This window comes from Lygodium microphyllum, chromosome 7 (assembly GCF_053477565.2).
Source record: "Lygodium microphyllum isolate KBCC chromosome 7, Lygodium_microphyllum_v1.1.10, whole genome shotgun sequence".
NCBI classification, from domain to species: domain Eukaryota; kingdom Viridiplantae; phylum Streptophyta; class Polypodiopsida; order Schizaeales; family Lygodiaceae; genus Lygodium; species Lygodium microphyllum.
Window position 1 is genome coordinate 87,465,345 of NC_141141.1, and position 6,000 is coordinate 87,471,344.

The window sequence follows — 6,000 nt, forward strand, 5'->3', positions numbered from 1 at the left end:
TATTTGGGAGTTTTTAAGTAAGGGGCGATAACTAGATGCAATTCTCGATGAGCATGTTTGGGAGTTCTTAAGTAAGGGAGGGAACCTTTAATACCAAGAGGACTTGCCCTTAGATATCTTTCTTTTGTTGGATTGGAGATATTACAACAACATGACCTAGGTGAGTTGGGGATGGAGCTCAACTGACATGATGTAGGGGAATATATAGAGTTTGGAAGATACATTATGGACATGGGTATGACACATGGAATAGCCATACTTGATGGTCTAGCCATGTATCATTTGTGAGATGCATTCCCATACTATACTCATAGATATGGCATCCATTTAGTGAGCTATGCACTTTCCCCCCTCATGCTGAGCCTACATAATGAGGATCGCATAGTCTCTGTACACCCCATTGGTGTTGCAGTGGGTTGTGCTTAATCATTCACAATGAACTTTTGGTTGACTCAAGGATAGACCCCTTTATATGGATGGCTTAGTGGCAACCAAGTTACAACTTTTCCAAAGAGGGGATAGTTACTAATGGGAGACCTTTAGAGCGTTATGTGATACTCATCTCAATATTTCACTATCTCTGCTCACACAACATTTTGGTGAGGCCTCATATGTAGTGACATGTGTAAATTTTTCACACTCACATCCTACATAAAGATCTTGCTCTAGGTTGATGCCTCATACCAACTGGTAATAATGATGAGTGTTGTAAGACTAGAGCTCATCCACAGAAAGAGGTGGCACTAGGATCCACTACTTATAGATATGCACATATACTCTTTAGACACGTCATGCAACAAAACAAGAGAGATTTTTTAGCCCAATTGGAGAGATACTTCTACTAGAAATTCTTAAGTATGGAAGTTTGAGAGGATTAACAAGATTCTAGAGAGCATTGTCTAGCCAGACCCATAACATATCTTGATAGATAGGCGCAATATATAGTTGATCTCTACATAGTGGCAAGTCAACCTCATTTCTCTAATCCACTAGAACCTTGCCTGGAAACATCTACTTTCTTCCAAAGGATAGTATGAGAAGCTATTGGTAGACTTCACACATGCAAGTTGTACAATCATGATGTCTTGATAGCGGAGTACTTGATACATGCTAGAGATATCATAGTAGGACTTTCAACACATATATATAAGAATATTGTGAGATGGCTTTCAAGAGAGAGACTTCTTAGGAGTAGAGTACTAAACATTAAGGGCCTATTTAGAGGCATCTTTTTAAAAATTTTGTGAGGAGGGAGTACCCAATTTTGGCCAATCTAGGCTTACCAAATCCCAAATCATACATTTTCGAATCCCAAACCATACCTATGGGAGGATATAGAAAATTATATCTCGAGCTAGAAGCCAGGGCCCATAGATGCTTCTCCACATAGGACGAACATATGCATATATATGGTCTCATGTGAAACAACCCTTAACTTTCACCAAAAGGTTGAATGTCCAAATGTAACCTCTTGCATGTATCCTTTAGATTCTCTCTCATGTAATGGAATCATGCAAGAGAGCACCTATTAAGGTTTGTTATTGTTGTCACCCTAAAATTCTATTCTATTTTTCTACAAGATGAATCATGTTTCTTTTTGTTTCCTTATTCAACAAGATGTAGGTTGTAATGTTCAAACAAACCCACAAGATGAAAGTAACTATCATGAGTTGATACTAACTTAAGGAACATTGTTATGCCTTGCTAGAGGCCTTGCACCCTTGAACAAGACATGCTAAGAAATCGTGACTAGAGCCCCTCTAGGACACTCATAAACCTCTTCTGTAGTTACATAACAAATTCTAAAAGTTAAAGTACAAAAAAAATCATAAAGAATATAATGACATGCATAACTAAATTAAAAAAAAAAACAAGAAATAATCCAACAGCTACATAAGTTGAAATGGTGCATAGGGCACAATGGCCAAACAAGGTACTAAAGCCAAATGTAACTATTTTGCCTCAAGCTAATTGGCATCTCAAATGCCATTCTCAATAGCCATTAGAACCTCCTTGACAGCATCTTCTTTATCAACATCTTTGGATGACTCTCTCTATTGCAACAATTGCATAACATAATCATCACCCTGCCTTTTTCTTCCAAAGCACTCGCCAACTTCATAGTCAATGAATGACATTCATCCTTAAGCTCTCAAACTCTATTAGCAAGGATATTTTTCTCTTGCAAGAGAGACTCTTGAGCATGTGACATGAAAGAATCCTCAAGTATATTTTAAGGTGTAGTAATTACAGCTACTCGTCCTCTTATTAGCAATAAGTTCCCATGCTTCATGAATATTGCTACCAAAGCATTCCTCATATCATGCAATTCCAATTTCATAACCATAGCTACATCAACATTTATCTCTACATTTTGGAGAATTTGATGGTCCACTTTGAAATCTTTCCAATGATAATTTGTGTTTTTCTAAAAAGCTACATGAGCATTTGCAAAGGTTTGCATCTTGGACATGCACTTAGCCTTCAACTCATCAGTTTATTTCTTAAATGCTCATATTGACATTTTTTCCATGCAGTTCCAAGGATGTCCCTTCAGAAGTAGAACTTTCCTTTCTTCTTCTTGTCACTCTTCCCTCCAACCACAAAAGCTTGTCACTCTTCCCTCCAACCACAAAAGCTTTTCACTCTTCCCTCCAACCACAAAAGCTTGTACATGTCGGTTACTATCTTGAGATGACAATCTCTCTTCTTGTCACTCTTCCCTCCAACCACAAAAGATTATACATGTCGGTTACTATCTTGAGATGACAATCTCTCTTGTAAGTTGAGGGTGGAATCAAAGTACAAGAACATAAATGTCACATGCTTAAAATCTTGCTAGATTTTGTGAAGTTTGATCCCTCAAGGAATTTGGCACACTATCAAACTCAAGAGGGAGCTTGTAAGGCATCATCCCCAATAGGTGTGCCTTCGAAAGAAAATCTTGCATGTTGTCACAAAGTTTGTCTCAAATGGTCTTCATTTGGAGAAATTGGAGAAGACATGGTTGAATAGAATTTGTTGGCTCCACCAACACCTCGCAAAATATCCTACAGGAGGTGATCTCATCAATAAGTCTTTCTTTGAGATGCATCAATTAAGAGCCATGCACACCGCAATATCATTTGAGTCTCAATCAAGGATTAATTCCTCGAATTCTTCTTCAACTTGTTGAATGAAGGTCTTTGAGGACATGGATCTAATCTTAAGATGATATACCACAATGACTTTAAAAACAAACCACACCTTCATAACAACACTCCAAGTAGAGTAATCATATCCTTTAAGCTTATCATTCGTGTTTATATGTGCAAGAGTTTTAGGAGCATAATGATGATACAATAGAGAAGATTTAAGAGAAATACTTGGGGTACTTGTGGTTAGATCCTTGATTGTCTTTTCATGAGCTCCATACTTCAATTCATCTAGTTCCCCACTTCCTCCTCTTATACCTTAAGTGCATGATAGCTTCAGTTCATAACCAAAGAAACACCAATATCTCAAGGGTGGCAAATCTATCATATACCCTTTGATTGAGTTTGAGGGTCAACCCTCTCTTGGTACCTTCAATAGTCAAAGGAATAATCAATGAGGGTGGTATATAAGTAAGATCCTTTTTTGTAGAATGATTTGCTAGACACAAAGAATATTTCATGATTCATTGCACGAGTTAAGTGGGTAAGGAGCTTAGAGATAGATGGACTTCTAAATATGCTAGTACCCATGTTAATTAGGGTAAAAATAGAGATGCTAGGGGGCATGTTCGTGGTGGTTGGACTACCCACTGAAAGGTGAGAAGGATCGAAGCTTGCATGCGAGAGCTATGGCGGGAGAGCAAGAGCAAGAAAGAGAGAGACAAGAAATGGGAACTCCAACAGTCACAATGTGTGACTGGGCCTTCCTTTATTCAAACTATCACTAAAAGAATAAAGAATAAAGTGACAGTGACGGGCACTCGCCACCTGCAGTGTGCAGTGGCGGTGACTGTCAGTGTAGTAATACACGGGCGGCTAGGCGGAGGTGCCTTTACCCCCAACACCTCCCACTTAAAGGCAAATCTGCCCTAGTGAGGAGTGAAAAGAAAAAGAAAAAGATAGTACAACATGTACATATGTACAATAGGATGAGGAAAGATGTCATCTCATCCCACGCCCATCAACCTCCTGAGGAAGGCAAAGCGCTCTGTAGAGAGGCTTTTCGTGAGCAGATCTTCAGGATTTTGGTCAGTCGAGATCTTGACAAGATCAATAGACTTGTCCTCAACGACCCCACGTATGAAGTGATACCTCACCTCAATGTATTTCATCTTCGCATGGAAGACCGGATTCTTGGCTAATTGAATAGCACTCATAGAATTCGAATGCACTGTAGGGATAACATCAATACCAAGGTAAGCAACCAAACGACGCAACCAAATGGCCTCCTTGCTCAGTGATTGCAACATACTCGGCCTCTGTAGTAGAAAGGGCTGTGCATTTCTGCACCCTGGACATCCAAGAAATAGCACCTCCAACATATGTGAATACATAGCGGGAAGTGGACTTCCTACTATTTGCATGTCTTGCATAATCAGAGTCAGTGTACCCCACGACTTCTATATCTTGGCTGCCATAGCATATGCACATATCTGCAGTGCCCTTCAGGTACCTCATGATACCCTTCACGTACCTCATGATACCCTTCATGGCATCCCAATGCTTCTTGCCAGGTGTAGCCATATAGCATGCCACAACACCAACTCCAAAGGCAATATCTGGACGAGTGGCTATCATGGCATACATAAGACTGCCCATTGTGGATGCATAGGGAATCTTGGCCATCTGCTCATCTGCTTGCGGACAATCAACCTGTGATACCTTCACATAAGAAGGAAATGGACAGCCAATAGGCTTTATGTCCTGCATGTAGAAGCGCTCAAGGACTTTATGAATGTACTCCCTCTGTGACAAGTAGAGGAGTCTCTGATGCCTGTCACATCTAATGCGCATACCAAGTATGTGAGCGGCCTGTCCCAGATCTTTTATCTCAAAGCTCTTCTTGAGCTGATCCTTAAGAGCATTTAGCTCATCATGAGCTTTCCTTGCTATCAGCATATCATGCACATAGAGTACCAAAATCAATAAAGAACCATCACAGACTTTCTTTGTGTAAAGACACGGATCCATAGCACTCCTGTTATAGCCCTGTGACTTCTTAAAGGCATCAAACTTATGATACAACTCCCTAGGTGCCTGTTTCAAGCCATAAAGACTTTTCTTCAATTTCCACACTAGGTGCTCCCTGCCAGGTTCTGCAAAGCCCTTAGGCTGCTCCATATAAATCTCATCATGCAAGTCCCCATGTAAGAAAGCTGTCTTGATATCCATCTGGTATAAATCCAAGTCAAGCTGAGCAACCAAAGCCAAGACTAAGCGCAAGGTGGTCATCTTAACCATAAGAGAAAAGACCTCATCAAAGTCCACACCATGCTCCTGCTTAAAACCCTTTGCTACCAATCTAGCCTTCTATGCCGGCTTGGGGTGTCCAAGGGTACTTTTTAGCTTGTACACCCACTTGCATGGCAAAGCCTTCTTGCTCGTAGGTAAGGAAACCAAATCCGAAGTCTCATTCTTATGCAAGGAGTCTATCTCAGACTACATAGCGCTCTCCCAGGAGTGTCTGTCATCCCTGCGCATAGCCTCATCATAAGTGAAAGGCTCTCCTGCATCTATAACCAAGACATAATGCATCGAGGGCTGAAATCTATCAGGTGGACATCTGTCCCTAGTAGACCGTCTCACAGCTGTAGGCTATCCAACTGGCTGTGCGAGAGCTCTTGGCTCCTCCTGAAATATGACCTTGCGGATCTCAACAACTTTCTTAGGCTACCGATGCATCTTGTCTTCATGAAAGACTACATCATGACTGCAGATGACTTTCCATGCCTGCGGATCCCAGAGACGGTAAGCCATCTCGCATGCATCCCCATAACCAAGGAAAATGCATTTGACACTTTTAGGA